The sequence below is a fragment of the Teleopsis dalmanni genome, chromosome 2 (genome assembly GCF_002237135.1).
Source record: "Teleopsis dalmanni isolate 2A chromosome 2, ASM223713v2, whole genome shotgun sequence".
NCBI lineage: Eukaryota > Metazoa > Arthropoda > Insecta > Diptera > Diopsidae > Teleopsis > Teleopsis dalmanni.
The window spans coordinates 236,278,202-236,289,970 of NC_051847.1; positions in this window are offsets into that span (position 1 = coordinate 236,278,202).

Genomic DNA, 11,769 nt, shown 5'->3' on the forward strand with positions numbered 1-11,769 from the left:
TTTTTAAGTAAATCTGTAAATATTCTTTAAAAAAATATAGTTTAACAATCTGGTACATTTCTTTTATCAATGACATCAGCTTAACGCTTCCTTGGGCGCATTATATCATTAGAAGGTACATTCTCTTTGTGGCGGATTGGGCAGATGTTTCAAGCAGATACGAGGCAGTTAGTATAAATTCAATTCGGAGTTCAGTGAGATATAGAGAAGTGTTCACTCATATCAAAGTGCACCTCTACTAACTATTCAACACTTCATAGAATACTTATGGGATGCTCCATTTTCATCATTATTATCTTCTATATAACTGCTGAATTTCCATAACTATTTGTCATTTTTAAAATTCACTTTTCCACGGATGTGATGAAATATTAATAGGCCACCAATCTAACAATCTAGAGGAAAGGTTTTAGATTTTTTTTTTAATGAAAATTATACAACAAAAAAGTTTTTTTTTTTGTTATATAATTGATTTGATCATAACAAATAGAACAATCTATTTGTAAGTCAGTACTTTTTTCCATTTTCCATATAAAAATAGACAGAAAAAAAAGCGATCGTAATTATTGCAAAACAATGACGCACGGCTATTGTTTGCTGCTTGTGACCAACTTCACGCGCAATTATCATTTGTTCAGCTTTTTTCCACAAAAAGGGGAATTTCATTTTTTTCCTTTTTATTTTTTAAAATTTTTTTTTTTTCGGTATTATGCAGTTGAGTAATTGCTAGCGTTTTTATTGCATATAAAAAATAATTTAAATACGTACTTCAAGTTTATATTACATTACTATTTTATACTCAGATTCAGATTTCCATTAAATAATAGCATTTTTAATATAAATCAACCATTCAACACCCAATCAAGTATAGTCTAAAAGAATCGTTGGAACCTTATACCTTTTAAGGAAAATGGACACTATCATGAAATATAAATCTATGGGATTATAACTTGTGCTTATGTCAAACAGATTTATTTATCAAAATATTGTTCAATGTCACATTATTTGGGAGATAACATTAAAAATAAATTTAAAAAATATATATATATGTCAGGGATGAATTTATTTCCCCTCTATTAATATACAATTAAACTATAATCAAGATTAAGTCTTAGCATTTCATTGTTCATCTACTCTCAACATACTCGTCTTCGGCAGTCTTAGCAACACTGATCTAAAAATCTTAAGCGTTCAAAAATTTTTACAAAAATGCTTGGTAACCCTATCTTAGAAAATTAAACACTTCTGACATTCATTAAAAAAAAGATATCTACTATAAAGAAGAATTTTAACCGTATAGCTTTCTCTTAGGAGTAAATCTTCAAGCACTTCTTACATTCCTAAAAAATGCCTAATACGAAATCTAAATATAAATCCGCTTAACACTCTCTGGTGTCGCTAAGAATCAATGCGTATATTCTTAGCTTACGGTCAGTCAGATGTACCCTAGTGCCTTAGAACTTTTTGGTAATATCACTACAGACCCCTTTCTAGTGACGTACGTGAACTTCTCTAAGATGAGACGGTCTATTACTGTAATCTATTTATGTTTCAAAAAAGTGAAGCACTCAAGAAAATATAGTTGATATAGCTTGATATTCCATTTCAATTAAAACTAAGAATATCCAAAAACTGAAGAAATACACATCTTAGAACGGCAATTTAAGCAAGAATTTAAATAATTTAAATAACTAGCAATTCTAATACTCAATTGATGTAATAGAACCATGCCTTATAGACATTTCTATGACAAATTGTCCCGGAAATTTTGTACACTTTTCAGTTATGTCCAAAACATATATACAAAGAGTCATAACACAATTGTCAATTCGTACTGTTACTACTATTTTAAAACTTTTAGTTTAGTAAAAACTAATATTGTATATTTTTGTGTGGATATATGAGTACATCCACACAAAAATATACATTTGTATTTCTAATAGACATCGTCTGCCCAATTGAGCTCTTTAAAGCGATTATCGTACTGACTATGATTAAAACACAAAACCTCGCTGGTAGATAAAATTTATATATATATATATATATATATTACTTTGATTCGATGTGACCTAAAGAACAGTAGAGGTATTAGATATAGATATAGATATATAGCGTATAGCTTCAATTGATAACGGAGAAAATCCTTAGAATTCTACTGGGAACATTTATCGTTGCATTATACTAATACATGTATTAAAAGCATCACGGTGTTAAGCTTTAATTGGAATAAATCACATTAAAAAGGACTATGGACTATATACTATGGAAGACATATGGGAGTCAGAGTCCTTCATGTGCATTTCTCTCAAGAGAATAAAACCGCGTTTTATTGCTAGAACAATGGATTGTTAGAGCTTACTGAGTACATTATATTGTTATTTGAGGATATTATTATGTTGAGGCTAGTTGAGTCAGTGCACCTGACTCAACTTTTACTCTCTATTAACTGCAAAGTTTCTTCAAAACCCCTCTTTGAGGATATGTTTGATTTGATTTGAAGAAAGTAATTATAAACAGTAGCTGTAAATAATATATCGGACTACTGCGCGAATATTAATTTAGTGAAATGAGGTTCATTTGTATATTAATTTGTCGTACATATACGAAACGGTTTTCTTTAGTGTAATTTAGAAAATTATGAATTCCATAGATGCACATCTTACGAACTATTTGTGAGCCAATGAATTAGTAAATTGCAAAGAAAAAGAAGCCCATCATCAAAGCCCACTAGCTGCAACCCCTTAAGTAAAAAATAGGTTGAATCTTGTGGCGACAAATTAGAAGCAATTTGAGCATTTTTATGAATATTTAATTTTTCCAACTCAGACTTGTTTTCTCTTTGGTTTTGCACGGATTTACGATTGCATTGTGCAAACAATTTATTGGGCTAAGTAACCGTGCAATTTGTCAATCGCAAAAAGGGGGCCAATCAAATTCACATAATTGGCGCTTCTTTGTAATACGAGTATAATAAAAAAACATCATTTACATTAGAAATTATATATAAAAAATTTAAAAAAAAAAAAAAATATATAACAAAAAAAAAAACTAAATTGCTCTTTTACTGTAAAACGCGCTAATAAAGCATGAAGCCATCCATTCAAATAGTCGAACGCCCCAGAAACTACAACAAACGATAAATCTGTCAATGCGATGATTTAATTTCCTAAATATTTGCCGTCATAAATTTTCAATTTTATATGTCAACAGTTAATAAAAACGGAACGCATTTTAGTGGCGAAGGTAGTAGAGACGCCGCTGAGGTGAAAATTAAAAACACATACAATTCTCGCTTTCTACAAATTAGAAAAAGATAAACCGACATAAAAAAGATTATATAATCGTCATAAAAATCGAGTGTAACATAAGACAAAGACATGGTCAACGCCCGAAAACCGCAAGAAGACCTACCACCGCTTCTCCATAGTCGCTTCTTTTTATGTAACCAACTATTCCTCCTCGGCTAACCATAAATCCCTTTGCTCTTTGTTCAAACATAAAGTCAAATATTGGGTAAAATTACACAAGAGACCATCAACCATCAGCCATAAACCATAAACCATCAACCATAAACATGAAATAATAATTCCATTGTCCTGCGAGTGCATCCTTTATGAGTTTACAGCCTTTTTGTTCGTTTTGTTTTATTTTACAATGGAACTCACACTTGTAGGAGTTTTTGAACAAAAAACATTAGAATTGGTTTTAATCGCAACAGTTCAGAATTAAAATGTGACTACAATGGGAGATGAAGGAACTTTAAAGTAAATATTTTTTGAAATAAATAAAAACTTCTTTAATACTTCATTTATTATAACTAATAAAGTGTAGGCTATGTATACTATATATTAATATATAAACACTATATAGATTGATTGCTAACTCAATGATAAATGGACAGAATTGAATTTATACTTATGATTAATGCTATATCTCGACATAAGGGACTACGTATTCCACTATTATAATACTTTCTGAAATAAAGATATTCTTTGAGGTCCACGAAACATTTATTAGTTGCAGAAATTATATCTGAGTTTAATCAGAATTTTCTTCCAGCGAAACATTTTTTCAAATTTGGAAATATATAAAAAAATTGTGACCTGATGGATATTATGAATATGATGAATATCATATGATGAATCTGATGGATACCAGTGTAATAATCCTCAACAAATTATATATATAATATATTAGAGAACAACTATTATTAATCCAACTATAGCTCTTTATCGAACACTTTTTAACATTTTTCAGTCACATCTTCTAGTATATCAATATAGATTTTCGCAGTGTTATCTATTAAAAAGAGACAATAATGATATTTAAAGTCCTCGTCTGCAGCCTATGTATATGTAAAAGCAATAAAAATTTGTTTCTGAAAACAGTATAAATGGTAATCTTACAGTGGAACGTCAAGATTATACGAAAAATCCATAAAACTTTCCAATTCAACTTACTCAACTGATAAGTGCGAAAACAGACTAGACGGTAATCTTACAGTATAGTGTCAAGAATATATGATGGATTTATAAAACTATTCAATTAAGCTTTCTCCATTATTTCTATGGTATAAAAGATATGTATATATTAGATTTGGTACCGTGACAGGTGCTAATACAAAGTAGATAATAATCTTACAGTGTAGTGTCAATAATATACGATGGATTAATAAAACTTCCTAATTAAGCTCCTTTAATTTTTAGCATAAGATGAAAGATGTGTATACCCGAGAGTTGCCACCGTGACAGGCGCGAAAATAAAGCAGACGACTCTCTTTCAGTATAGTGTCAAGACTAAACGATGAATTCATAAATCTTCTCAGTTCTCTTCACTTCTTCCATTTTTAATATGGCATTAATGTTGTCTATTCTGTATCATTGCCACTGTGGTAAGTAGCATATTTCTTCCATTATCCTTGAATTTTCAATTTCATTCCTTAACCGAAATAATAACTGGTAATAGGAATACGTAATAATCTTCCAAGTTCAAGAAATGAATGTTTGCTTTCCTTGAAGTCAATACGCGCCTTGTCACTATTCGTAGAACACTATCCTTTTATTAAAAAGAACTAATTTTGTAGAACAGTCTTGTAAGTAAGTAAACCGTAAAAATTGGTCCATTTCATTGATTCGCAAAACCAAAGTCTGCACACAAAATTTTTAACTTCTCACTGTATTCATAAGGCACCCAAACCTTAAGAGCATTTTTTCCAAATTTTATTCATTTTTGCTATGTAAAACTGTTAATATAAAAACCAATCCCATTAAAATATCAATAATCACGAAAAAATGATATTTGTCAAAGAAAATAGAGAACCACTATTGCACTTCAAAGTCAATCGAAATCAAAATGCCGAATACTTTTTGCCCAACCCAATATGAAAATAAATTTTTCAAAAAACTTATTAATAGTGTATTTCTTTTCTGCTTTGGTGTATATTACTAAAACTAAACTTAAACTAGTTTCTTAAAATATTATTTTTTCAAGCATATGCCAACATATATTCCTACGCTTCTTTTAATCCTTATATCTGATGTTTACAATCATAAATATAAATTGAAATATTGATCTGTAACTGACGATGTAATAACTACAAACATCCGTCACATCATCAATCACTACAACATTTTAACACTTCACAAGAACGCAGCGTGCCATGAGTGCAAAATATTCGTTAGGATCACGGCTATATGGTATACCCTCCGAACAAATCCATACAAATCCAAAAAATGAAATTAAAAAAGGATTACCAAACTCTTTACAAGAATTTCAACACTTTCCAAGTGAGTTGCTGAAGACTGCATCAATTTTACTGGAAATTATTTTCTTCTTTAAACATAAACAGCGTGAAATTCACCTCACACGAGGCCTTTGGTTGCCACACTTCTTCAATTTAATGCATTTCACTTCAAATCAAAACAAAAAATGAAATCATGAATAATTACTCCCGCATGATTCAGCTAAATCGGAGACTAAATTAATTTTAAACACTGGCTTGAAAGCGGAAATATTTTTACACTTACGTTAAAGTCGAACTCAACAAAGTAACAAAATTATATGGAATTGTTACAGAATCAAATGGCGCCAAAAGATATTTTATTTTATTTGCTTACAAAAAAAAAAAATAATTTTTAAATTTTCAAAAAAGCATGAAAGAATTTTGAACTATATGTGTATAGGGTTCTCATAACTCCACTTTTAATTTAAGTTATATTCCTACATTTTATTTCATTATATAGAAAACTACTATTCATAATGTCTCAAATTTATGTAGGAAAATAGTTTTGAAGTGTATCAAAATGCTTCTCTGCACATATTATCACTCCCAGTCTTCCTGTGGCAACACTGTTCTCAATTGGTCTCTCCATGTTGTTACATAGCAACTTCAGATTTCGTTATATGGCTCCTAGTCTAAGTCATCCTTGCGATTATTTCGTTATATCTGTAATGCTTTGTTACTTTCCTTGGGTGTCCGTCCAAAATTTAACTATAGTTTCGGTTATTTGCTTAGATCTGTAATGCTTTTCTGGGCAGTGTCCTAACCTATACTACATTTTATTTTATTTGGTTAGATTTGTAATGATTTGTCGTTGTCTTAAGAACCAAGATTTTTAAGATCCATGACGCTCTCTGAGTTTCTTGAGATCACTGCCGGCCACATTTTCGCTTATTTGCTTACATTGCTGACGCTGTCTCCATATCCCAGAATCACTTAAATGTCTTAACTTAAATTATATTTTGGTAATTTACTTCGATCTTTCTAGCTTTCTCTAGATCACTATCCTAACTTAAACGACATTTTCAATTACTTGCATAGATCTATAAGGCTTTCAAATATAAACTAGATCTTCAGTTATTTACTTAGATCTACGAAGCTCTCTCACTTTCTCTGGATCACTATCCTAACTTAAACGACATTTTCAATTACTTGCATAGATCTATAAGGCTTTCTAACATAAACTAGATCTTCAGTTCAGTTTCTCAGTTTCTCGAGATCACTGTCGTAACCTAAAACATATTTTCGTTTATTTGCGCAGATCAGTTATACTCTCTCTATATTTGAGGATCACTGTCCTAACTTAAATTAGGTTAGGTTTGTTTGTGCCGGCGATCACAGGGGGATCCACTTAGGCTCACAGATCCATTGTGCTACCGTATTACTGAAAATCCAAGGGCTTAAATTACGTTTCGTCAATTTATTTAGATCTTTTGCATTCTCTCCGAATCACTATTCCACACTTAACTTCGATGCTCTCTCACTTTCTCTGGATCACTGCCCTAATGTGTACTATATTTTTGATTATTTGCTTAGTTCTGTGATACTTGTTACAATGCATTATGTCTTGGGTTATTCAACTTAAACTGTTTTTAATTGATACATAATTTACTGCTAACAACGTTTTTGAAATATTCAGAGTAAATTACGTTAATGACTTTCCCAATGAAACCAAACACAATTCAACACTTTAATTTATCGCTTTTAAATTAATCATTGTTTATTGTGTGCATAGAAAGATAGCGAAATATTATTAAAATTAATACTTTTTAATTTAATGTGATTAAAACTGAAATCAATCAATAAAAGTAACACCTCAACTGCCTCTACTACCTTAACTGCCTCAATCTAGACGCTCCATTATCAATGCCGCCGATCCGAGCCACTCAAAGCCGCAACATAATTTATTTCCTCACATAAATTCGCCATAAAATATTGTTTGGAAATCATATAAAATATCGTAAAATATTAATTAAAAATGAGTTTATGTTAATTTTCTAAACTGCCACTGTTTATTAATGTAATTAAATAATTTTGTTAGCATTGTTGTTGTTGTTATTGTTATTGTTATTGTTGTGGTTGTTGCAATTATTACGCGCGCCATTATTATTAAAAGCTTAGGAGTCGGCATTTGTCATAACAGCAAATTAGGCTGTCAACGTGAATAAATAAAATTGAAAAATTAAAAACTGAAAATTAAAAACTGAAAACTGAAAAATTGAAAAATTGTTATAAATTAAATTTCAAATTGAAATAAAACCGCAAATTCATTGAGATGCGCTAAAAACTATTTGAGACATTTGTGAGCTACGCAAATTAATAATAATTAAATACGCGATAATTAATCACGGCGTTTAGTGAGTTTACCTGTGAGAATTCGGAAAGTGTGAGAAATTAATTAAATTAATTTAAATCTTAAATTAAAACTATATTTTTTTATAAACAAAGAACAATTTTAGGTCAATGATATTATATCGTTGGGCACACTGAATATATATAGACATATTAGTTCCTGTAGATCCTATTAGGAGCAAAGCGCCACCTTGGTGAATGGAATAAGTCTCCAGAAAGCCTGACTTCAAACAACATTTTCTACTGAGGTATGAACAAATATTTTAAATTGAAAATTAGATCAATTGTAAACTCAATCCGCACTGCTTATATTGTTGATGTTGATGTTCTGGTGTTCTGGAACTTCAAATCCAAAAAAATATTGAAATATTGAATATTGTTGTGAATTTGCTAATTGCGCAATATGCCGATGAGCTAAGAGGGAAATTGAACCAACAATTAAAATTTACGATATTCAAGAAATAAGAGAAATTAACAATTGTACCCTCAATTCGCACTGCTTATATTGCTCTCTCCAACTCCTATTGCTTGGGTTGGAGAGAGCAACTCCACATCTAATGAAAGTAAATGAAAAACCTACTTAAAATGAGATTTAACCCTTGACAAATGACAAAAGGCCAAATAAATTTTTAATAAAGAAAATTATTGTTTAAAAAATTAGAGAAAAATATCAGAACCAAGTTATGATTAAATCATCATTTTTCTACATCCAAAAATTTTTCAAATATTACTCTCGCAAACGTAACGGATTTTATAAACGTAAACTGAAAAACAACCGCTATATTAATATTTTCGAAGCCAGAGAGAACTCTGCTTTTCCTTAAAGCAGGTGCTCTTTGCTGTATGGTTGTCTCGGTTCTACCATAATTAGAAAGCTAAGTCCACTCGTAAGGACCTACAGTAATTTCAAAACAACACCCTATAGAAGAAACTTCAATTACCTTGGTATGTCGAAAATTTTGTTATTCATATAGGTAGGTCTATTCAACAATTTTTAAGTCATCCCAACAATTCTTGGCTCCACATTAAAGAATTCAATCGTGTCACAATGGCAATTGATTGCCAAATATAGGGACAACCTAGGGGAATATAAAAATATGCCAATTGCTATTAAATCCATTAAATCACAATTTGCAATGGAAATATTTGAGCTAAGTTGTGCATTTACTGCTTTCGTAAGTTTAAGGAAATTCAACTTAACTGAGAAACTCATCTGCGATATCTGATGTGATTGTAACATGAATGTGAATTAATTAATTTAATAAATAATGCTGTAGATTTTTGACTATATACTTTTTGACTTTATACTGCATAATCTTTTTGTCTTTTAAAAAATCTAAATTCTTAAACTATATAATGCAATAAACTATATAAACGAGACTTTATAGCCATTGATATAATAGCACTCATTATTTGCGAACGTGTACTATATCAGGATATATCTGAAGATTCCACATATCAGGGGCGCTAATGTCATGGTTGGGACATTGACGCATTAACTTTAAAATTTAGTTTATGCTGAATTTTTTTATCTTTGTCACTATCAATATATCTGGCAACATTTTGTAAAACGATCAATTAATATTACCAACAGGATAAGATACTAGAAGACTTTGAGGTGACGATCTTTTCTTAATAACGGAGAGATATGAATTGCCTAAACTCTGAGAAACTATCGGAAGGATACAATGTGTTTGTATTAATAAAGAAAATAAGATAAACTGCTACAACGTACCAACCACTCAGTTGTAAACGAGATGTCTATTATAAATCTATGAAAGACGTTAAACACGTAGACATTATTCAAAAATCCAACAGATGAAGTCAACTTTCAAACAAACTGACATATACTAAATTTTATTGTTAGTAATACTTAATACTAACTAAATAAGATCTATTAAGGATCCGAAATTCTTATTTATACGAGTATTAACTCGATAACTACTGAAACTTCCGATATCATCAAAACCAGTATTCTCTTAAATATTGAGTAGAGTAAAGAATCTTGTTTAAGCAATTGATGTCAACTGACATTATGAACTCATAGGGTTACACTAAAGTGTAGCGCAATGACTTGTCTACTCTACCAGCAACAATTAAAACCTTTTATTAAGACGTTATGTATGCAATGTATGCAATAATTAGCGTTGGTCATTACAAGAGCGCGCACTTCGACATGAGTACATGAATCCTCTGGAAAGACAAGCTGAAATCGGTTCCGATGTCGGCAGCTAACAAGCAACAAAGCCGCAAAGGCGCAAAGACCTGCGCTTATATTTCGCTAATTACTCGTGTGAATTATAATAAATAAACGCATAAGTTTCCATCTGACAGTGGTGTAAGAGACCGAATGAGTAATTAGCATTAAAATTATTGTAAGCCTGTAATTTTTATTAATTTTTTATAGGATTGTAATCAGAAGAATTAAAATTGATAAACAAACAAAAAGATTTAATGATGCGATGGACAAAATAAACAATTTTAAGCACTGCTCCGGACGTAAGTGACTAACAAAAATGGTTTGAGTATGGGATGAGTAAACTGACTGACTTATCTACTGGCCATTAGAATTAAGCATTTATGTTGGGTTAATTACTACTAACTCAACTCACTTGGACATATCAGAATCTATGCTCGTTAATTATGTGCACTTCTGACCACTGAAACAAACTGAAGACAAAAAGTTTGCGTTTAAAAATGCGATGTCACTCATCATTGTCTGTGGTTATGGGGCCTGCAACAACTCTGCTTTTGAGCCAACTTAGTTGTGGGCTAAATTAATGGATGCACTGCTGCTCACAAGCGGACATGTGAGTAGGTGCAATAACGAAACTCTTTTATTGCAGGAAAGCTGAGTGTTTGCAAAAATTAATTGAAAAGCGACATAATTAATTACAATTTATATGCCACTTGCCCATGGAAATTGCTAAGAAATGAAAACGTGTAATTGATTAATTCCAGTGCATAAATAGTGCATTTCATATGCGAGTGACTTTAATTGCCTGGATACACAATTTGAATAGAATATTATTATGAAATTAATATGTCTTCTTACGAGAATAAAACTATGCGACATAAATACGTGAACAGAGCTGAATAAGTTAGTGATAGTAGATACCTGTAGCAATCCGAGACACATCACACTTAATGCTAAGTTTATGATACTATAGTTTTAAGGCATGCTAAAGATGCTTTCATCTTCAACTGAGAAACCACTGTACTCATGGTAGTAACATGTGTAATATCGTCAATGCATATCCTGTTGATATCTGAAACACTTGCGGAAGAGAAATCCTAAACTGGATAAGGACTCAGCAGATAAATTGTATTTTCTGTATTTAAATCGGATATACACTTGTGAAAATGAAACTCTAAACTAATTGTACGCCACTTATCCAGTGCTGGGTAGCGACATAACAGATAAGTTATATTTTCTTATTTTTCTTCTAATCAATAGCTTTGACAGAGTCTAGAGTTTTCTAACGTTTTCAACTATCATAAACGCTAAACACCACGACGCGCTTAATACACGAATTGTATAATACGCTGATAAAAGCTCCTATTGGAATATTCTAAGAAATTTCGTAGATACCAGCCAAAGCAATGTGTTTGGGTATCGTTTCCTCTATGATAGAGAG